Here is a 24,014-nt window from a genome sequence, read left to right on the forward strand (position 1 = left end):
TGGGAACTGTGGAAGCCCCTTTCCCTGCACTAACCCTAAGCTCAAATACCGGAAGAGATTAGGTGTCCCAATGGGATACATGGAGCAGCGCTGTTTGGGGAAGGTGGTGGAGGGTTGTGGAATGCATGCCAGGCCCCTGAGCACCCAAGGAATCTATTTCTTGGGTCCCTGGGGTAGTGGCCATGGCCCTTTCCAGGACACTATGCCTGCCCATTCCTGGAAAAGCCCATGGCCAGTCTCTGCAATCCAATGCCCGGTATTATGCCTGCCAACAGCCCACCAAGTGGTGTCCCAATCATGCTTAGGAGTACACCTGTGTGGCTGGCCTTGTGCCTGATGTTGCAGACTCTATGCTCAGACTCCTGTGTGGCCCTGATTTCCCTGGTGTCCAGTGGAACCACAGAGGCTGAGGGCCTTGGCCCCACTCTGCACCCTTCCCTACCGCCATTCCACAGTTTTGTCTGGCATCATGGATGCAGTCCCAGCCCCACGGATTCTGAGCTTTTCTGATTGCCACAAGGTGAGGTCTGATGGGGAAGGGGGTTGTCATTCTTGAGCTGCCATTCTCTGCACAGATCCTGTACCTGGACTGAAATCCCACCTGGCACATGGAGGGAAGATTTTCCAGCATCTGGAATAGGCCTGGAACTAGGGGTCCAAATGACCAATCCACACTTCACAAACCCTTTCTGGTAAGCATGTGGATTTGAAGGAGTGAAGACAGAGTCATGTGGGAACTGCCTTGGTTGGGCCAATGATTAGAACTCATATGGTCTCAAAGAGAGATGATGATCTAAGAATTACACTCAGTAAGATTATGCTGAGGTCCAATGTAGTGCACCGACCTGAGGCAGTATTCTGGCGACCCTGTGGCCCTGTCAAAGCCCTGGAACTTGGGACTGGAGGCAACAGATCCCTCGAGGCTCCCCAGGGCAGCTCTCCCTGATCTATGGGCCTCTACTTGCCCAGTCAGCCTCCCACCATGGTGCTTGTATGCTCATTTCTAGTGCATCCTGGGACACCTCCCTGGAAGCCCAACTAAGTTCCCTCAGTGTCCTAGGGTCTTTCAGTGGGACGTTGACATGTGGCCAGGGTCTCACCATTGCCCTAACCATGGGAGGAGAGTGGATGCCTGTGTGAGTAGCGAGAGGGCAAGTGCACTTGGGCCAATTGGGGAGCCTGGCCACAGGGCAACGCCAGCCATCTGTGGACTGGGGCTCTGTCATCACCCCAAAAGGCTGGCGTGTCCCTGATCGTCTGCCCTATGCAGTGGGCTGTCAGGAAAGGATAGGTCACTTGTGCTCTACAAGTGATTCCATGGTGCCCAGTGGGATCCTCTTTCTTGCTGGCTCATGGGCTGAATTCTCCAGTGTGGGAGGGCACTCAGGGCGTTTTCAGAAACACTGAGGCCCTTGGAGGAGGCGTGGTGCTGCACTCAGCATTGGAACCCCCCTCAACCTCCCGCAGGTTAGAGTTTCCATTCAAATTTCCCACAATGGGCATTGGAGGAAGAGGGCAGACCCGAGACTACTTAGTTGGATACTAGACAGCTTTGTGATAGCAGATAGATGGTCCCTGAGGCATGCCCGCAGCTTGGCTGTGACCCCTAGTGTCCTGCTTTGCTGCTGACTCACAAGTCCTCTTGATGGGCCCACTCTTAGTGGACACGTGGCCTCATAGGGCCATGTAGTGTTCCCCAGACTGATTGGGGATTTGCCTGCCAATGGCCTTTTGGCTGGTGTCCCAGGACAGGACAGGGTTCTTGTCTTGTGCACCCTCCTGTGCTAAACCTAAGCACAAAGACAGAAAGGGACGAGTTGTCCCCATGGGAGACATGGGAGAGCACTGTTTGGGGATGGATGTGGATGCTGGTGGGATGCATGCCTAGCCCCTGAGCACCCCAGGAATCTTTGCAGAGGTCCACCAGTGCAGCATCCATGTCCTGTTCCAGGCCACCATGCCTGCCCATTCCTGGCAAAGCCCAAGGCCATGCCTTGCCAGCCATTGCTGGGATTCTGCATGCCACCAGATCAACAAGTGGTGTGCCAATCACACGGTGGGGGGACCTGTACTGCTGGCCTGCTGCCTGCTGTTGCAGCCTCTATGCTCAGCTCCTTATAGGGGCCCTGCTTTCCCTGGTGTACATTGTACCTGGAACTGGGCTGGACACATCCTTCCAGCCATCCCTGGATTTTTGCTGGCATCCTGAATGCGGGAATGGCCCCACACATTCAGGGCTCAGTCCCATGGCCACAAGGTGAGGTCCGATGAGGAAGAGTGTTGTCATGCCTGAGCTGCCTGTCTCTGCACAGAGGCCATGCCCAGACTGAGATCCCACCTGTTGCATAGTGTACAGTTTGGCCCCACTTCAGAAATAGGCCCCAAGCCAGGAGTCTAAATGGCCATCCTGCGCTTCACCCAACATCTCTGGTAAGCATGTTGAGCCTGTGGGGCAAAGGCACAGGTGTGTGGGGAATGCCTGGGTTGGGTCAATGATGAGAACTCATATGGACTCAAAGAGAGATGATGACCTAAAAATTATGCTAAATAGGATTACGCTGAGGCCAAATGGAGAGCAACGTCCTGAGGTGGGACCTGTGGACCCTTGTGGCCCTGGCATAGTGCTGGCACCTGGGGCTCGAGGCTTCTGATCCCTTGTGGCTTCCCAGTGTGGCTCTCACTGGTCTATCAACTTCCATGTGCCTAAAACTGCTCCCACTCTTGCACTTTGTGTGGCCATCCTTAGTGCATCCCAGGAGCCCACACTCAGAGGCCTGGCTAAGCTCCCTCAGTGTCCTTGTGTATTTCAGTGGGACATCATCTTTGTGATCAGGGTTTCCCCATTGACCCCACCATGTGAGGTGAGTGGATGCCTATGCAAGCAGACAGGGGCCCCAGGGCACATGGGCCCTATGGGGAGGCTGGCCTCAGGGCAATGCAAGCCAGCCTGTGGGACTGGGGCCCCATCATCCCCTCAGAGGGCTGGCACGCCCTGAAAGTCTGCCCTGTGCAGTGGGCTGTTGGGAAATAATAGGTCTCCTGCAAGTGGTATGACTCCTGCAAGTGTTTCCACGGCCCCAGAGGGATCCTCTTTCTTGTCTGGCCATGGTCCGCTTTCTGCAGTGTGGGAGGGAGCTCAGGTTGATATCAGAATCGCCGAGGCCCCTGGAGGCACGCAAGGTGCTGTAGTGGGCATTGGGGCCCCCCGTGACCTCCCACGGGAAAGAGTTCCCACCCAAATTTCCCGAAATGGGCATTGGAGGAAGAAGCCGGACCAGGGGCTACATGGCTGGATCCTGGACAGCTTTGGCATAGCGGGTAGTGACAGTCCCTGAGGACTGCTGGGAGCTTGGCTGGGACCCCAGTTGGCAACGTGGGACTCCTGGCTCCCAGATCTTCATTATGGGCCCATTCCTGGTGGACACATGTCCTTATGGGGCTCCTGGGTCTTCCTCAACTGGATGGAGCTTTGCCTGACAATTGCCATTCGGTGGTGCCCTGAGGCAGGGCACGCCGACATTCTTGTCTTGTGCATGCTCTTCCCAATGAGGTTTAAGTCACTTGGGAATCATGCTAACCCCTCTCCCTGCACTAATCCTAAGTGCATAGATCGGAAGGAACGAGTTGTCCCATGGAAGACATGAAGCAGTGATGTTTTGGGATGGAGGTGGACACTGGTGGGAGGTATGCCAGGGCCCTGATAACCCCAGGAATCTTTGTGTGCATCCTCTGCGTGCAGCATCCATGGCCCATTCTAGGCCACCATGCCTGCCCATTTCGGGCAAAGCCCAGGGCCAGGCCCTGTCAGACATGGCCCGGGAATCTGCATGCCACTGGCTCACCAAGGGGTGTCCCAATCACACGGTGGGTGGACCCGTGTGGCTGGCCTGCTGACTTCCAGTGCAGTCTCCATGCTCAGCTCCCTGTGGGGGCCCTGCCTTCCCTGGTGTCCAGTGGAACCACACAGGCTGAGGGCCTTAGTGCCACACTGGAGCCTTCCTTCCTGCCATCGCTGGATTTTTGCTGGTGTCAATTATGGTGTCATGTCCTCATGCATTCGGGGCTTGTGCCCATGTCCACAAGGTGAAGTCCATTAGGAAAGTCATTCTCATGGTTGAGCTGCCTCTCTCTGCACAGAGCCCTTGCCCAGACCAAGATCCTGCTGGGCACATGGAGGCCTAATTCGACCCAGCTTGGGGAATAGGCCCTAAGCCATATACCCAACTAGTCACCCTGCTCTTTGAAACCATCTCTGGTATGCATGTTGAGCTGGCAGGAGAAGGATGCAGGTGGGAGGGGACTGCTTGGTTTTGTCAATGATGAGAACTCATATGGTCTCGAAGAGAGATGATGACCTAAATATCATGCACAATGGGATTATGCTGAGGCTCACTGGAGGCCACCATCCTGAGGATTCTGCCTCAGGATCCCACCCCTGTAGCCCTGGAAAAGTGCTGTCACATGAGGCTCCAGTCGACTGATCCCTTGAGGCAACCCAGTGTGGCTCTCCCTGGTCTATGGGCCTTCATGTGACTAAGACGGGCTCCCACTCTGGGGCTTTGTGTGCCCATCCATATTGTGTCCTGGAATGCCTCACTTGGATCCTTGGATAAGCTCCCTAGGTGTCCTTGTGTCTTTCAGTGGGATGATTTCTTTGTGGCCAGGGTCTTGCCATTGCCCCCATCATGTGAAGTGTGTGGATTACAGTATGAGTACATGGAATTCCCAAAGGATGTGGCAATTCCTGATGGGGAGGCTTGCCTCAGGGCAACACCAGCCAGTGTGTGGTACCTGGGCCCCATCATTGACACAGAGGCCTGGCATGTCCCTGAATATCACGCCTGTGCCATGTGCTTTCCTGACACCATATGTAATCTGTGTCTCCTGCAATGATTCCAAGTTCCCTGGAAAGCTCCTCTTTCTCAAGGGCCTATGGTCTCCCTTCACTGGTTTAGCATGTTTTTCATCTTGATGTCAGAATTGCTAAGGTTTTGGGAGGGACGTGAGGTCCTGCCGTGGGCTTTGGAGCCTATGGCAAACTCCTGAAGGAAAGGGCTCCCGCCCACATTTTCTAGAATGGGCACAGGGGGAGGGTGGCAGGAACAGGACTTTCAGCTGGATGACTTTAGAGCACTCTGGGATAGTGGGGAGACCTTCCCTGAAGAGTGCTTGCTGCTCTCAGGGACCCTGAATGTAGGTATTCCCTCTTGGCTCCCAGGTCTTCCCAATCAGCCCTCTTATGTTGGATGCATTGCCTTATGGGTCCAGGCATCTTCCCATACCTGGAATGGGCTTGCCTGCCATCGCCCCTTGGGATGGTGCTCCAACCCAGGGCATGCTTGTTTTTCTGTTACCAATGACGTTGACATGGTTTTATAACTGTGCTGGACCTCCTTTTTCTAGCCCAATGTGCAAAAATAGGAAAGGACGAGGTGTTCCTACAGAGGACTCATAGCAGCACTCTTTGGGAATGGATGTGGATGCTGGTGGGATGCACAGCAGTCCCATGAGCACCCCAGGAATCTTTCCATAAGTCTCTGAGCGCTGCATTCAGAGCAGGGATTTACCTGCCAAGTGGCCGTTGTGTAGCTCCTCAGGTCTCCATATACACTTTCTGCCAAGGAGGTATTCGTTTCCACTGATCAATGAGCTTGGACACCCATGTCTTCAACAGCCCTGGGCCCATCCCTGGCTTCCATCTCTGCCCACTCTTCCTGAAGCCAAGGGCAGGGCCCTACCAGCGATGGTCCATGATTCTGCCTGCCACATTTTCTCCAAGTGTTGTCTCACTCACTTGGTGACCTGTGTTGCAGTCCTGCCTCTTGGTGGCTCTTTTCCCATTCTCATCTCCCTGTGGGGGCCTAGGTTTCCTTTGTGTCAGGTGGACACATATGCACTGAGGACCTTGCATGCTGCTCTGGAGCCTTCCTGCCATCCCTCAAGTCTTGCTTATGTCATAGGTGGAGTCATGGTGCTACAACTTCAGGGCTCATGCCCATTGCCCAGAAGGTCAAGAGCAATGGGGAAGGCCATTGTCAAATCTGTGTTACACTCTGTCCACAGATCCCCTGCCCAAATGAAGATCCCACCTGGCCCACATAATCAATTGGCCCAGCTTCTGGAATACGCCCACACTAAGGTGCCACCCCAGCCATCTCGCATTCAAGACACCCTCTTTGGTAAGCATGTTGTGCATGGGATTGGGAAGCACAGGTGCGTGGGGACTGCCTTGGTTAGGTCAATGATGAGAACTCATATGGTCTCAAAGAGAGATGATGACATAAAAATCTTGCTCAATAGGATTATGCTGAGGACCAATGGAGGGGACCATTGTGGGGTGGAGTCTTGGGGACCTATTTAGCCATCTGGTTTCGGCCCTTGGGCTTGAATTTAATAAAACCTCGATGGTTCCACATGTGTCTCTCCTCTGTTTGTGGGTCTCCACGTGCCCTGGAAGGCTCTTGTACTTGGGCTTTTTGTTTCCTTCCCAAATTCCCCTCCTGACGCCTCATGTGAATCTGTTGTTTAGCTCCTTGGTGTCCTTGTGTCTTTCAGTGGGACGTCATCTTGGCCAGGGTTTCACCATTTCCCCCACCATGCCAGGTGAAAGATGCCACTGCTTGTAGTGGAGGCCCTAGAGGACATGGTGTGGATTTTGAGGCCTGTCTCATGGCAATGCCGGCCTGTGTGTTGAACTGGGGCCTGTTATGGCCACAGAGGTCCGTCCTTTCTGTGAACATCAGCCTTGTGCAATTGGCTGTCAGTAAAGCAACAGATCATCTTGGCATCTGGAAAGTATGCAAATGACAATGGATGGCCCTCTTCCTCGCTGGTCCATGGAACAGTTTTACTGGTGTGAGAGAATGCCCAACTGGAGGCTCAAACTACTGCAGTATTTGGAGGTATGCTAAGTGCTTGGGTCTTCGATTTGGCTTATTTTTGTGGTTTTTACTTGGACATCTCTAAACTGGGGTGGATGAGGAAGCTAGCTTTAGGGCAGCACATATCTTTAATGACATTGTTTAAAGGAGAATGTGGAAGCATGGTTCGAGTGTGGGACTTCTTACCTGAATGATTTTAGACAACATTCTGAAAACATAAGTGTAGTTCTTTAGGAATGCTTATCGTTTCCTCTGGAACACAGATGCTGTGTTTTGGGAGCACACAATGCTTTTCTTCATTTGAAACACTTTTAGATATATCAAATAATTCTATTTACCCAAAAAAATCTTTCAGAGTAAAACTTTCAGAGTAAATCTTTCAGATTTATCTCCACACTAGAGGTTGTGAAGAAGCCAGTTTGAGAAAGGTAGAATATATGGAGTCATCATTGATGGAAAAACATTGACAATTGCTGTCAAGGGGAAGGAGCCCTGGTTATGGAGAAATTCAAGAGAGAATGGTGCACATATGGGAACACATATACAAACACATCACTGAAGCCATTGGTTGAGAAAACGAGAGCAGCTGATTTTGTGCAGTTTTGTAAAAAGTGGGGCTTGAAGACTGGAGTTTTAACCTTTGCAAGCTTGCGTTGTGACTCTGCCCTATTTCTAGACAGAAGGCTTTCAAATAATCCCAGGGTATTCATCAGGATCTCAGGATCTCCTGGGGCACACAATAAGATTATTTGCTTTCTTGGAGCATGCCATGAGAGGCAAGGTTTATAGAGAGGGCTCTCCAGGGACAAAGGATCCAGGGGACACATTTTTGTTTCCCACCCTTAGGCGTAAGTGCAGAGCTACCTGCCAAGGGCAGCTTGGCTCCAACATTGGCTGCCTAGTGTGCTTACTCCAAGTCCTACACCCCTGTGCCCTTATGAGACTATACTTCTTGGTAATATTTCCTGTTTCAGTGCAGTGATTCCCTCCCCCAGAAGACCATCACAGGTCCCTGCCCATGCCTTGTGTCTAAATCCTGGAGTTTTAAAAGTCAGCAGGCATGGCTGGGATTGAATATGGAGAGCACTGTGCTGCTTCTGAAGAGAAGGCAGACAAACAACCCACAGTCAGATAACGTGAAAACAGTGACTGAAAAAATACCTGATACACACAAGTTGGAGATTATTTACTTTTCTTAGAATGCCTCCCTGAAAACTGCAAGAATGGAGACCCTTTTCCAGGTACATGGGAGCTGGCTGGTGCCATTTCCCTTCCCTGCCCCTTAGCATAAACATAGTACAACCTTCTGTAAATAACACGGCACCAACACTGACTGCCTAACCTGCTTACACCAGGTCACCCACCCATGTGGTATGCCAGTACTGCACTTATAGGTAAAATTTGCCTCGGTCCCAGCCTGGTGGGTCTCTTATTCAGAAGACCAGCATAAACCTCTGTCCACATTACGTTTACTGACTAGAGAGTTCTGTGTGTTCTGTTCTAGTGGAGGTAGCATCAGGTCTTATTTAACATGCAAAACAGAGCACACCTAGGGAAAACTCACCACACTCTGTTCATGGTCCAAACACTGCCCACTCCAGCCAAGGAGAGCCTCTGCAGCTGACTGGTCTGAAGGATAGAGAAGTCAAATGACAGCAGCAGAGTGCATACAGCATACATCAGAGACTCTCCTTGAAGTGCCAGGCCCTGGACAGTATGTGATCTCTTATTCATAAAGTCATTACATTAATGAGCAGGACTTAATAGGATTTCCTAACACAGAGAAGAAGACAGATACTTAGGCAAAATGCCAAGACAGAGGAATTCATCCCATAAGATAAAACAAGAGAAGGTGACAGCCAGAGATGTAATCAAAACAGATATAAGAAATATGTCTGATGGTGAATTTAAAGCAACAACCATGGGGATACTCACTGGTCTTGAGAAAAGCATATGAGACATCAGGGAGACCCTTACTACAGATATAAAGAATTAAAAACCAAAAATGAAAAATGTGATAACTGACATTCAAAACTGACTAAATATAATGACCACAAGGATGGAAGAAGCAGAGGAATGGATAAGTGATAAAGAAGATAATATAATGAAAAATAATAAAGCTGAAAAAAAAAGAGAGAGAAAGAATGATTATGGAACACAAGAGTAGACTTAGTCAACTCAGTGACTCCATCAAACACAATAACATTTGTGTTATAGGAGTCTCAGAAGAAAAAGAAAGATAAAGAGGGCATAAAATTTATTTGAGAAAATAATAGCTGGAAACGTTCCTAATCTGAGGAACAAAAGAAAATCCAAATCCACGAGGCTCAGAGAACTCTCATTAAAAGCAACAAAAGCAGGCCAACCTTAAGAAATATTATAATTAAATTTGCAAATTATAGTGATAAAGAAAAGTCTTAAAAGTGGCAAAACTTAAGAAGTTCCTGGATGAGTAGTTAAGATGGTGGAATAGTAAGGAAACCCTGGGATTTTCTCATCTGTTGAACAAAACTAGATCAACATCAAACCATTTTGAATACCTTGGGAATTGATCTGAAGATTAACAGAGCAATATGCAAAATTTGTGGGAGGGAACACAGCAGGTATATGGTGCAGAGAGGTGAATTGGAGGAGAGAAGAGCTGTGGTGGCACAGAGGGAAAAGAGTCATTTTCGTGGAAAGAAGAAAGACAGAGGGGGAGGGAGAATAGCACATCATATTTGTGCATGAATGCATTCCCCCTGAAAGCAGTTAGAGAGAAAACACACACAGGGGACTGCACAAGAAAAATGTTCCCCCAAAAAATTGAAGGGGGAAAAAGGAAAAGGTTTCAATACCACCAGGTCTTTATAAATAGCAAAGCAGATACTGAAGTTTCAGAGGTCAGCTCCTGGTAGTGCTCTGGTGAGGAATCAGGGAGGACCCCTGAAGCAGACAGCATGGTCTGAATAACCCCTGGTCACATGGGGAGAAGTGGTTCCCCTGATTGGAGTGAATCTGGTAGAGGTGATATGACCTCTCTGTAAGAAAAAGACCCAAATGTCCTCGTCAAGCACGACCTTCACATTTATAGGAACAAAGATGCCAGCTGAAGTCATCAAACCCTGGTGGTGGTTGTGTGTTGCAATTTACCATAAACTCTGAGCCACTGCCACTACACAGTTGTGTGACTTTCTTAGGACAAGCCAGCCCTGGCCACAGCATGGTGAGACCCTTCCCCAGAAGATCAGTGCTGGTCCGAACCATGGCGGGGGGGGGGGGGGGAGTAGTATGAAGCATGGAGCTTTGAAACACAGCTGCACCTAAGATAAAACTCTGGATAGAGGCACCACCTTGTAGGCAGACAGCTCAGACACAGACAGGAGGTAGGTGGGGAGCTGATGGAAGTGAGAGACCCAGGAGGGGTGACTGTCAACGTGCAAACTTTCCACTCTGGAGACTAGAGTCCATTTTCACCAGTAGTCCACCAACGCTGATATACCTTAGGGAGCTAACCAGCGCCACCAAGTGGAGAATGAGTCATTACACTAAACCCTGCCTGCCTTTGCCCTCCAGGCACATCTCCACTAGAATCAGAGCAGCAGACCCCTCACCCAAAAGACCAGCACAAATCCCTTCCATGAACTTCTACTAAACATAGACTGCTGCAAAGTTTCAGCTCTAGGGGAAACTGGATCTAGCTTCATTTCAGTTTTTTTGTTGTTCATGTGTTCATTTTATTGTTGCTTCTATTTCAATTTTTTCTTGTTGTTTATTTTTCTTTTGTTTCTTGGATACAGAAAAGAGCAAATTTTACTTTATCTACTTATTATTTTATTTTTTAATTTTTTTAATTTTTAATTTTTCTCTCTTCCTCTTTTCTCTTTTTTTCTATTAAGTGTCTCTTAACAAGCAGACCAAAACACACCTAAGATCTATCTTACTTTATTTGATTTAAACATTTTTTATTTCATTCTATTATTATTATTTATTTTCTTCCTCCAAACTGACAAGATGGAAGGTTCACCTCCAAAGAAAGAACAGGAAGATATGATGGCCAGGGATTTAGTCAATGCAGATATAAGATGTCTGAACTAGAATTTAAAATAATAATTATATTGGGACACCACGGTGGCTCAGCCAGTTGAGTGTCTGACTTCGGCTCAGGTCATGAACTTGCTGATCATGGGTTCAAACCCCATATTGGGCTCTGTGCTAACAGCTCAGAGCCTGTAGCCTGCTCCATATCCTGTGTTTCTTTCTCTCTCTTTTGCTCCCCACTTGCACTCTCTCTCTCTCATAAAAATAAATAAGGATTAAAATAATAATAATAAAATGAAATAAAATAATGATTATAAGGATATTAACTGGCTTGAAAAAAGCTAGAAGACACCAGAGAATCCCTTTCTGCAGAGATAAAAGAAATAAAATCTAGTCAGGCCAAAATTAAAAATGTTATAGCCAAGATGAAAACCTAAATGAAGGTTGTAAAAAATGAGACTGGATAAGGGAGAGGAGCAAATTAGTGGTACAGAAGATAAAATTACGGAAAATAATGAAGCTGAAAACAAGAAGGAAACAAACATCAGAGATCATGAGGGCATACTTAGGGAACTCAGTGATCTATTACAAAGTAATAACATTCATATTATAGGGATCCCAGAAGTTGAAGACAGAAAAAAAGGGGCAGAAGGTTTATGTGAGCAAATTGTAGCTGAAAACTTCCTTAATCTGTGGGAAGGACACAACATCAAAATCCAAGAAACAGAGAACCCACATTAAATTCAACAAAAGATGGCCATTGCCAACATATATCATAGTCAAATTCACAAAATACACAAATAAGGAAAGGATCTTGAAAGCAGCAAGGGAAAAGAGTCCTTAACCTACAATGGAAGATACATTAAATTCATAGCAGATCAGTCCACAAAAACTTGGAAGACCATGAGTCAGGATATAATAAATGTGCTGAATGGGAAAGTTACACAAGCAAGAATACTCTATCTAGAAAGGCTGTCATTCAAAATAGGAGATATAGTTTCCCATACAAACAAAACTTAAAGTGGTTTGTGACCACTACACCATCTGTAACAAGAAATTTTAAGAAGAACTCTTTGAGTGGAAGAAAAAAAGTCTAAAATCAACAAAGACTAGAAAGGAACAGAGATATCACCATAAATGCCAACTGTACATGTAACACAATGGCACTAAATTCATATCTTTCAATAATCAGTCTGAAATTAACAGGACTGAAGAAGATATATATAAATATATATATATAAGATATATATTTATATAATATATGTTTATATTATATATATATGAAAAGATATATATAAATATATATATAAGATATATATATTTATATAATATATGTTTATATTATATATATATATATATATATATATATATATATATATATATGAAAAGATGGCAGTCCAAAACCTTTGGGATGAAGCAAAGGCATTCCTAAGAGGGAAGTATATTGCAATTCAGGCCTACCTCAAGAGGAAAGAAAGGTCCCAAACACACAACCTAACCTTACATCTACAGTATCTAGGAAAGGAAGAGCAAATAAAGCCTAAAGCCAGCAGAAGAAGCGAAATAATAAATATTCAAGTAGAAATAACTGATATAGAAGCAGAAAAACCAGTAGAAAAGATTAACAAAACTAAGAACTGGTTCTTTGAAAGAATTAACAAAATTGATAACACCCTAGCCAGACTTATCAAAAATAAAAGAGAAAGGATCCAAAACTCATGAATGAAAGAGGACAGATCACAAACAACACCACAGAAATACAATTATAAGAAAATATGATGAAAAATTATATGCCAACAAAGTGAGAAATCTGGAGGAAATGGAGAAGTTACTAGAAACTCACAAACTGCATAAACACCCACACACTTCCAAAACTCAAACAGGAAGAAATAGAAAGCTTGAACAGACCCATAACCAGCAAAGAAATTGAATCAGTTATCAAAAACCTCCCAACAAATAAGAGTTCAGGACCAGATAGCTTCCCTGGGGAATTCTACCAGAAATTTAAAGCAGAGATAATACCTATCCTTTTCAAGCTGTTCCAATAAATAGAAAGGGAAGGAAAACGTCCTGACTCATTCTATGAAGCCAGCATTACTTTGATTCCTACACCAGACAGAGACTCAGTAAAAAAGAGAACTACAGGCCAATATCTCTGATGAATATGGATGCAAAAATTCTCAATACGATACTAGCAAATCGAATTCAACAGCATATAAAAGAATTATTCACCATGATCAAGTAGGATTCATTCCTGGGCTGCAGGCCTGGTTCAACATTCGTAAATCAACCAATGTGATACATCACATTAATACAAGAAAAGAAAAGAACCATATAATCCTGTCAATCGATGCAGAAAAAAGCATTTGACAAAATTCAGCATCCTTTCTTGATAAAAACCCTCAAGAAAGTCAGGATAGAAGGAACATACTTAAACATCATAAAAGCAATTTTTGAAAAGCCCACAGCTAATATCATCCTCAATGGGGAAAAACTGAGAGCTTTCTCTCTGAGATCAGGAACATGACAGGGGTGTCCACTCTCACTGCTGTTGTTTAACACAGTGTTGGAAATTCTAGCATCAGCAATCAGACTACAAAAGGAAATCAAAGGCATCAAAATTGGCAAAGATGAAGTCAAGCTTTCGCTTTTTGCAGATGCCATGACATTATACATGGAAAATCCGATAGACTCCACCAAAAGTCTGCTAGAACTGATACATGAATTCAGCAAAGTCGCAGGATACAAAATCAATGTACAGAAATCAGTTGCATTCTTATACACTAATAACGAAGCAAAGGAAATACAAATAAAGAAACTGATCCCATTCACAATTGCACCAAGAAGCATAAAATACCTAGCAATAAACGTAACCAAACATGTACAAGATCTGTATGCTGAAAACTATAGAAAGCTTATGAAGCAAATTGAAGAAGATACAAAGAAATGGAAAAACATTCCATGCTCATGGATTGGAAGAATAAATATTTTTAAAATGTCAATACTACCCAAAGCTATCTACCCATTCAATGCAATCCCAATCAAAATTGCACCAGTATTCTTCTTGAAGCTAGAACAAGCAATCCTAAAATTTGTATGGAACCACAAAAGGCCCTGAATAGCCAAAGTAATTTTGAAAAAGAAGACCAAATCGGGAGGTATCACAATCCCAGACTTTAGCCTCTACTACAAAGCTGTAATCATCAAGACAGCATGGTATTGGCACAAAAACAGACACATAGACCAATGGAATAGAATAGAAACCCCAGGACTAGACCCACAAAAGTATGGCAAACTCATCTTTGACAAAGCAGGAAAGAACATCTAATGGAAAAAACACAGTCTCTTTCACAAATGGTGCTGGGAGAACTGGACAGCAACATGCAGAAGGATGAAACTAGACCACTTTCTTACACCATTCACAAAAACAAACTCAAAATCAATGAAGGACCTGAATGTGAGACAGGAAACCATCAAAACCTAGAGGAGAAAGCAGGGAAAAATCTCTCTGACCTCAGCCACAGCAATTTCTTACTTGAAACATCCCTAAAGGCAAGGTAATTAAAAGCAAAAATGAACTATTGGGACTTTATGAAGATAAAAAGCTTCTGCACTGCAAAGGAAACAATCAACAAAACTAAAAGGCAACCAACGGAATGGGAAAAGATATTTGCAAATCTGACAAAGGGCTAGTATCCAAAATCTATAAAGAGCTCACCAACTCCACACCCAGAAAACAAAGAATCCAGTGAAGAAATGGGCAGAAAACATGAATAGACACTTCTTAACCCTAACCCTAACCCTAACCCTAAAGAAGATATCCAGATGGCCAACAGGCACATGCAAAGATGCTTAATGTCGTTCCTCATCAGGGAAATACAAATCAAAACCACACTCAGATATCATTGCCTCACGCCAGTCAGAGTAGCTAAAATGAACAAAACAGGAGACTATAGATGCTGGAGAGGATGTGGAGAAATGGGAACCCTCTTGCACTGTTGGTGGGAATGCAACTGGTGCAGCCGCTCTGGACAACAGTGTGGAGGTTCCTCAAAAAATTAAAAAGAGACCTACCCTATGACCCAGTAGTAGCACTGCTAGGAATTTACCCAAGGGATACAGGAGTACTGATGCATAAGGGCACTTGAACCCCAATGTTTATAGCAAAACTCTCAACAATAGCCAAATTATGGAAAGAGCCTAAATGTCCATCAACTGATGAATGGATAAAGAAATTGTGGTTTATATACACAATGGAATACTACATGGCAATGAGAAAGAATGAAATATGGCCTTTTGTAGCAATGTGGATGGAACTGGAGAGTGTTATGCTAAGTGAAATAAGTCATACAGAGAATTACAGACTCCATATGTTTTCAGTCCTGTGTAGATCCTGAGAAACTTAACAGAAGACCATGGGGGAGGGGAAGGAAAAAAAATGGTTAGAGATGGAGGGAGCCAAAACATGAGACTCCTAAAAACTGAGAACGAACTGAGGGATGATGGGGGGTGGGAGGGGAGGGTGGGTGATGGGTATTGAGGAGGGCACCTGTTCGGATGAGCACTGGGTGTTGTATGGAAATCAATTTCACAATAAATTTCATATTAAAAAAAAGAAACTCACAAACTACAAAAACTGAAACAGGAAGAAATAGAAAATTTGAACAGACTCATAACCTGCAAAGAAATTGAATCAATAATAAAAAATTTCCCAACAACTAAGCATCCTGGGGCAGATGGATTCTCAAGGGAATTATACTAGACATTTAAAAAAGAGTTAATACCTATTCTTCTCAAACCATTCCAAAAAAATGGAAATAAAAAGAAAACCTCCAAACTCATTCTATGAAGCCATATTACCTTGATTCCAAAACCAAAGACCCCACTAAATATGAGACTTACAGGCCAATATCCCTGATGACCCTGGATGCAAAAATTCTCAAGAAGATACTAGCAAATGTAATTCAACAGTACATTAAAAATATTATTCACCATTATCAAGTGGGATTTATTCCTGGGCTGCATGACAGGTTCAATATTCACAAATCTGTCAATGTGATACATCACTAATAAAAGAAGAGATAACAAGTATTTGATCCTGTCAATAAATGAAGAAAAAGCATTTGACAAAATACAGCATCCATTCTTGATAAAAACCCTACACAAAATAAGGATAGATGTAACATATCTCAACATCATAAAAGCCATCTATGAAAGACCCATAGCTAATATGATCCTCAATGGGGAAAAAAAGAGTCTTTCTCCTATGGTCAGAAACAAGATGAGGATACCCACTCTTACTGTCACAGATCAGGAATCCTAAGTTCTTTGTTATCTGACAAGAGAGAAAATGCAGAAATAAAAATGAGACAGTCTAATGTCTGGGAGGCGACAAGAGCCCCAGACAGGGATTTCGTCCCCATATTTACCAAGCTTTCAAGATCTTACATACATGGTGAATGTGCAGAAGAAAACAATCAGGTAGTAGTCATTAACTCGTGTGTATAAGAAGCAAAGGGTCTGGGGGGGCAAGTGGCCTTTGAAGTTGTGATCAAAGCATAATACTACACTGGTTCCAGATGGAAAGTAGTTTCCTGTAGGTGATACAACTAATTAGCTGTTTTCTTTAAATTTTAAAATTGATGGAGCATACAGCTTTAAGTATAGCAAGTTACTCATTTTGCTATCTAACCTTGGGTGCTTTCACCCTGCCGCACTTTCTGCTCTATGCCTTGCTCTATTTAATGACAAAACTTGGGCGCTTTTGCCCTGTGGCAGCTTTTCACCCTAAGCCTTTTTAACCCATTTATGTAAGTGTAAGGAATTCTTGAACCTATTTCCCACGTCTTACCATTAGTATTTAACATAGTCCTGGAAGTCTTAGCCTCAGCAATCAGACAAGAAGAAATAAAAATCATCCAGATCAGCAAGAAAAAGTCAAACTTTCACTATTTGCAGGCGATATGATAAACTATGTAGAAAACCTGAAAGATCCCACTAAAAAATGGGTAGAAATAATACATGAATTCAGCAAAGTCACAGGGTATAAAATCAATGTACAGGGGCGCCTGGGTGGCTCAGTCAGTTGAGCATCTGACTTCTGCTCAGGTCATGACCTCACAGCTTGTGAGTTCGAGCCCCGCATCAGGCTCTGTGCTGACAGCTCAGAGCCTGGAGCCTGCTTCAGAATTCTGTGTCTCCTTCTCTCTCTCTCTCTGCCCCTCCTCCACTCACTCTCTCTCTCTCAAAAAAAAAATAAACATTAAAAAAATTAAAATCAAGTACAGAAATCTGTTGAATTTCTATACACCAATAATGAAGCAGCAGAAAAAGAAAACAAGGAATCGATCCCATTTACAATCACACCAAGAACACTAAGCTACCTAGGAATAAACTTAACTAAAGAGGTAAAAGACCTGTACTCTGAAAACAAAAGAACACTTATGAAAGAAATTGAAGATGACACAAAGAAATGGAAAAGCATTCCATGCTTATGGATTAGACAAACAAACATTTTTAAAATGTCTATACTACTCAAAGCACGGTATACATTTAATTCAATTCCAATAAAAACACCACTGATATTTTTTGCAGAGATAGAAAAAAACAGTCCTAAAGTTTGTATGGAACCACAAAAGACCCTCAATAGCAAAAGCAATCCTGAAAAATGAAAATGAAACTGGAGGCATCACGATTCCAGTTTTCAATCTGTACTACAAAGCTGTAGTCATCTAGACAGTATATTACTGGCACAAAAATAGACACATAGTTCAATGCAACAGAATAAAAAACTGATAAATGGACCCACAAGTATATGATCAACTAATATTATCACAGGAAAGAATATCATATGGAAAGAATAGTCTCTTCAACAAATGGTGCTGGGAAAACTGGATGGCAACATGCAGAAGAATGAAACTGGACCACTTTCTTTCACCATACGAAAAATAAATTCCAAATGGATGAGAGGCCTAAATGTGAGACAGAAAACCATAAAAATCCCAGAAGAGAACATAGGCAAAAACCTTTTGACCTTGGCCACAGCAACCTCTTACTAGACATGTCATCGCCATGGGAAAGGGAAACAAAGGCAATCATGAAATATCATCAAGATAAAAAGCCTCTGCACAGTGAAAGAAACAATCAACAAATTAAAAGGCAGTCTATCCAATGAGAGAAAATATTTACAAATGACAAAACTGATTAAGGGTTAGTATCAAAAATCTATATCAAATTCAACAACCAAAAAACAAGTAACCCAGGTAAGAATTGAGTAGAAGACATGAATAGATACTTTTCCAAAGAAGACATCCAGATGGCCAACAGACACATGAAAAGATGCTCAACATCACTCGTCATCAGGGAAATACAAATCAAAACCACAATGAGATAGCACCTTACACGTAAGAATGGCTAAAATTAACAACACAAGAAACAACAGGAGTTGGTGAAGATATGGAGAAAGCACAACCTTCTTGCACTGTGGTGGGAATGCAAACTGGTGTAGCTATTCTAGAGAACAGTATGGAGGTTCCTCAAAAAACTAAAAATAGAACTGTACAATCCAGCAATTGCACTATTAGATATTCACTGAAAGGATACAAATTATAGATTCAAAGGGGTACATGCAGCCCAATATTGATAACAATGGAATTAATAATTTTGCATACAGTGGAATATTACTAAGCCATCAAAAAGAACGTAATCTTGCCTTTTGCAGTGATGTGGATTAAGCTAAAATGTATTATGCTGAGCATAAGTCAGTCAGTGGAAGATAAATACCGTATGATTTCACTCATATGTGGAAGTTAAGAAATGAAATAGATGAATCCATGAGAAATATGGGAAGGGCAGAGAAGGAAACAAACCACAGAAGACTAATGATAGAGAACAAACTGAGGGTTGATGGAGGGAAGTGGGTGGGTGATGGGCTAGATGGGTAGTGGATACTGAGGAAGGCACGTGTTGTGATGAGCACTGGGTGTTGAATGTAAGTTATGAATCATTGAATTCTATTCCTGAAACCACTATTGTGCTGTATGTTAAACTAAAAATTTAAAAATATATATCGTACATGTGTTAATCAGATATATTTATTATATCTATTTCTTATTTTCAGTTATTTGCTATTAATATTTGATGCTCTTGCAAATAATAGTGCATTAAACCTAATTCAGATGCTGGAAAATCAGCAATATCAGGAAAATGACAAAAATATCCTTCTTGTAGGATGTTTTCTGTGACTTCTGAAAGGAAATGCATATTGTACATTAGTAAGGAGAACTGGATTTTGTGTTTAAAAATCCATATGTTTGGAAGCACTTCCAGATTAATGAGGGCAAGTCATGGAATACATTTGGCTTGTGTGTGTTGTGTACTGAAATAAAGTTGCTCCTAGTGAAATAAAACAGAATGGTGTGGGGACAATGATACTATGCTTTCAATATGAACATGTATCTTCTCTGGCCAGGGACTATAGACCTATCAAATGAAAGTAGTATCACATTGTATACTGTTTTCAGGTCTTAACATAACTTAATAATATTTTAAGTGATATAATCCAACTTCACAGATAACTTTTGATTCTGGTTCTATCTTATTGAATAAATATATCAGAATTGAAAACTCACCCACTGCAATATCACTTTATGTATCACTCTAAAGAGAAGGATTCTGGGAAGCTTCTGGAATTGCCATTAAAACCAGATATACTAAAGTCAAGTTAAATGTCTACCTGTGCTGTTTTTCACTGTAAGGCAAATGCATGTGTTAACTTGTTAAAAACATTAATGTGGTGTGAGGAAATTTTATTGGTTGGTACTTGTCCTGTCTGGATCATTAATAAGCATAAGTACTTGGGGTTGCTGAGGTCCAGCTGAGTGGTCTTCTAATAAGACAAGTAACAATTTTAGTATTGTTCAATTGACGAGGTCATCAATAATCTTCAGAATACCCCTTATAATACCCTCTCATAATACTCCTAAATAATCTCATAATACTCCTACTATGTGCTTTTAGTTTTTCACATCACAGGGCATTTTTAACATCACAATGTATTTTTAGTCTATATTGGGTGGAATACAGCTTTAGAATTTCCCATTTTAGAGAAACTGCTGTGTACATATTTGAATAGCTCATTGAAGAAAATTATTGGCCATTTGGAAAGTAAATAACTCTGGAAGGAAATAAGTGAATAAATGATATGACGAAGTAACAAAGGACCAAGCAACTATGATGTTTGTGGCAAGGGGTGTCTGTATGATTAAAACAGAACAAATGTTATGTCTTATTTTTAATTAATTTGATGCATTGTCTCATATTTTCTTTTTTGGTAATGTTTTTCAGGTCAAAAGCTAGAACAGGTTACTATTTTTTTTTCAAGTGAACAAGTTACTTTCAAGAAAGAAAGGTTAGTTGCTATCCTGGTACTTTTGAAATTCTTATGTGTTTTTGGCCAGTGATATCAGTATTTCAAAATCTGTGAGTTAGTTCTTTCAAAAGTTCAAGGAAAAATATCTTAATGATAGATATTTTTCCCAATGAATATACCTACGTGGATCAAGGAATCCTCATTATTGTTTCTTCACTTTTTAATATATCTTTTCAAAATAACTTGAATAACTTTGGGGAATCATTTCCATATTTCTTTTTTTCACAATTTTGTATTGAATAAAAATAATCTTGTAGTGAAATTCAACTGTGATAAATACTGATTTTTTATATTTATCTGAAATATTCATAATATAGATGCTTCTACTTATATTTATACTATAATCATATTATTTTTGGTACCTCATTTGCTCCTTAAAATTTTAGCTGATTAAAGGGTTTTATATGTCCCCAATATATCTTATCTAATTTATTAGAACAAAGGTAGCATTTTAATGGTATATATATGAATCATATTATTAAGATACTAAATAAAATGTCTACTACATGTTTACTGTTCTTTAATCAAACCTACACAAAATCATCCTGGTTATGGAAATGATTATTTGTTGGGAGGGTGCCTGCCTAGATCAATGATGAGCACAATTGTCTGAAGATCCTGAGGGATTGATTCCAGATGTCAATCTGAGGTCCAGATGAATTGCCCTTTACTAGAACAAAAAAGACTTTCAAGGCCTGGCTCTCTTTGGTGACCTCTCAGTGCCAACACAATACCACTGTTAGCATGATTTATATTTTTCTAAGAAAAGAGCATTTGTGTCCTATTTTATAAGGCACTATGCACATTTAGATATGATCAGTAATCCAAGACTTGCTCCATTTTCTCACTTTGAACACACAGTTGTAGAGAGATACTTGTATATAGAAAATATGTTCTTAACCAACAAATAAGAGAATAAAAATGAATGAATTAATAAGGAGAGAAGCAATAGTAGTGGGTACTGAAATTCCCATTTGGACTAAAAGAAGAAAAAAATGTATGCCTATATTAAATAATGACAATGGAACCAATTTTAGTTTTTTGTTAATTTTGCTGTTGAATATTTTTTGATACCTTGTTTTTGCTTTTCTTTCTGTCAATTTTTGCTGAGATAGGATTGGAACCAGGTTTTCCACTTCAAAGAATAGAGGTGAGTAACAACAAAGATCTTTTGAAGTTCATATGTCATATTCTGTGTGCCAGGTCCTGAGGTCTCTGTGTTCATCTTTTAAGAAGCTTATTTATGAATATTTTTATAATGTGTCATTTTCCTCATTGAGACTCTTATCAGGGTTATCTACATTATTTTATCGTTATAATTTGTTTTTTCATTGTAATTATTTTCTGCTTTGATGGAAACATGTAGAATTTAAGAGAATTTTTTTGGCAGTTTCAGATCAGATAAAAAATTGTTATAGTGAAATCCAAATATTATCAGATTTTCTGTATTTGTTTAATTATTGAAATTTCAGAAGAGAGACTCCATGATTCACAAAGCTTTTGTGGTCACACTGCATTACATTTCTGCTTCTACCTTAATTTTTGAGGATTGACTTGAATTGTTTCTCAGTTTTACAACATGAGAAGCCGTATGTGAAATTTTGTTAGATCTCTTTAAGACCATAAAATTTTTATATGATTAAATTCTCAATAATTATTTTGAAACACAAAATGGTTCAATTTGCAATACTATTCTGTACTTAAAAAGATATGATGTTAAAAGCATCAAATGGAGAGATATGGAAATATCATATCATTATGATTTCTTACTAAAACTTGAAATATGCATCCTTAAGAAAAATGGTTTCTATATTTCCTGGCATGCCTTGTTGAGGATTTTGTGTTACTTGGGACCTAGTGGTTAATGCTTTATGAATAGGCAATTTTTGGGGGGTGGGAGGGAGGGGTGGGTGCGTGATGAGTATTGAGGAGGGCACCTTTTGGGATGAGCACTGGGTGTTGTATGGAAACCAATTTGACAATAAATTTCATATATTGAAAAAAAAGGCAATTTTTTCTTAACAAAGTTCTGTCACAACTCCTATCAAGTACTACTTATTTTTGTATTAATTTATTATGGATTTTTTATTTATATTTATTCTCTAGAATAATAGGAGGTAATTCTAAAGGACTCAGTCATAGATCAAAGAGGGAATTATTTCTGCCAGGTATTGAAATGACTCTAGAACCTCAATCATTAACAAACCTTTGAACAGGCATACAGATATCAGGACCAATAGGACATGTTTTTTTGTTTTTTTTTTAATTTTTTTTAACGTTTATTTATTTTTTGAGACAGAGAGAGACAAAGCATGAACAGGGGAGGGTCAGAGAGAGTGAGACACAGAATCTGAAACAGGCTCCAGGCTCTGAGCTGTCAGCACAGAGCCCGACAGGGGGCCTGAACCCACGGACCATGAGATCATGACCTGAGCCGAAGTCGGCCGCTCAACCGACTGAGCCACCCAGGCGCCCCAGGACATGTTTTTATTTAAAAGCGTATTCTCGCAAGCCCCTACTTGTCTATTTTTTACCATTAGTAGATTCACAGGTTCATGGAATTGGTGCTACTAACTCAATCCAAACAGTATAATAGCATATTGATGCATAATATCTATGCAGTAAATTGTCCATATTAGTATGCTATAATAGTACAGAACTCAGACATACAAGAAAAATATAACGCAATAGAATCTTCCCTATGACCAGATCCAGCCTCATAGCCCCAAATGCAATTCTTCTAAAAATGTATTTCACTTTTTTTATTTTTTTGTTATTTTTTTGTTTATAAAAATGTGATTATATAATTTTGCTTTCTTTGTGACTGCATCATTTGCTCAAGATTCTTACTAGTTAGATGAACATTTTATTTGAAACATCAAATTCATTACAGTAAATTTTTTAGTAATATCTTCTTATTTTGTATTTCTTACAGACATTCATATCTGTTATCTATCATTCTTGATTAATCTTGCTAGGAGGATTTCAATCATATTAATTATTTCAAATTATTTTTTGCTATTTTTTCCTTTTATAAGCATGCTTTTTATTTTGCTTATTTCTGCTCTCAACCTCTTTAAGTTTTCCTTATACTCTTCTGGATTATTATTTATCTTTATCTAGATTCTTGTAAAATAGAATTGATTGATTTTTTAGCCTTCCCTGATTCTAATATATTTTTTTCACTCTAAATTTCCCTGTAAGCACTTTCTAGTTTCATGAGCACAAGTTTAGCATTTACATCCTTACTATTACTCATATAAATATATTTTCTAGTTTCTATGTTGATTTATTTTTGAATTATGGATTATTTATAAAGGCATTGGTTAATTTCCAAGAAGTTAGGCTTTTTCTTTTGACTTTTATTACTCATTCCTAACCTAATTTCATATGATAAAAAACATACTTTGATGTTATTACTTTAGAATAATTTTTTATCTCTGTCATGGCCCCGGGTATGGCACAATTTAATAAATATTACAGTTATAATTACACTAGCATGTAATTATATCATTGTGGATGCAGTGTTCTCTACATGCCAGGTAGTTCTATTTTGAAATTATCTTATCTATATCTCTTGAATATTTACTAATCTATGATCTGAAAATGAGTTACTCATGGAAAGTCATATGGGAGATAGTCATGGAAATAAGATAACTGGGTGGTTTCTGCAATGTTTGGAA

At 41.2% G+C, this 24,014-nt stretch overlaps 1 long non-coding RNA gene and 5 other non-coding genes across 7 annotated transcripts in view; all 6 read left to right on the plus strand.

Moving 5' to 3' along the window:
* Positions 1-22,215, plus strand: part of LOC128315888 (uncharacterized) — a 35,897-nt gene extending 13,682 nt beyond the window's left edge. For both annotated transcript variants that reach the window (XR_008299019.1, XR_008299020.1), the window contains exons 5-7: positions 6,064-6,179; positions 6,556-6,902; positions 20,247-22,215. This is a non-coding gene — a long non-coding RNA (uncharacterized LOC128315888). The remainder of the gene's footprint in view (positions 1-6,063; positions 6,180-6,555; positions 6,903-20,246) is intronic.
* On the plus strand, positions 749-829 carry LOC113602093 (small nucleolar RNA SNORD115). Its single transcript, XR_003423470.1, has one exon. It is a non-coding gene; the product is annotated as a small nucleolar RNA SNORD115 (small nucleolar RNA).
* Positions 2,487-2,567, plus strand: LOC113602086 (small nucleolar RNA SNORD115). Its single transcript, XR_003423463.2, has one exon. It is a non-coding gene; the product is annotated as a small nucleolar RNA SNORD115 (small nucleolar RNA).
* On the plus strand, positions 4,311-4,391 carry LOC113602091 (small nucleolar RNA SNORD115). Its single transcript, XR_003423468.1, has one exon. It is a non-coding gene; the product is annotated as a small nucleolar RNA SNORD115 (small nucleolar RNA).
* On the plus strand, positions 6,237-6,316 carry LOC113602087 (small nucleolar RNA SNORD115). The gene has a single exon (XR_003423464.1). It is a non-coding gene; the product is annotated as a small nucleolar RNA SNORD115 (small nucleolar RNA).
* On the plus strand, positions 20,918-20,984 carry LOC113602117 (small nucleolar RNA SNORD109A). The gene has a single exon (XR_003423492.1). It is a non-coding gene; the product is annotated as a small nucleolar RNA SNORD109A (small nucleolar RNA).
* Positions 22,216-24,014: the final 1,799 nt, after the last annotated feature.

Source organism: Acinonyx jubatus, chromosome B3 (genome assembly GCF_027475565.1).
Source record: "Acinonyx jubatus isolate Ajub_Pintada_27869175 chromosome B3, VMU_Ajub_asm_v1.0, whole genome shotgun sequence".
Classification (NCBI taxonomy): domain Eukaryota; kingdom Metazoa; phylum Chordata; class Mammalia; order Carnivora; family Felidae; genus Acinonyx; species Acinonyx jubatus.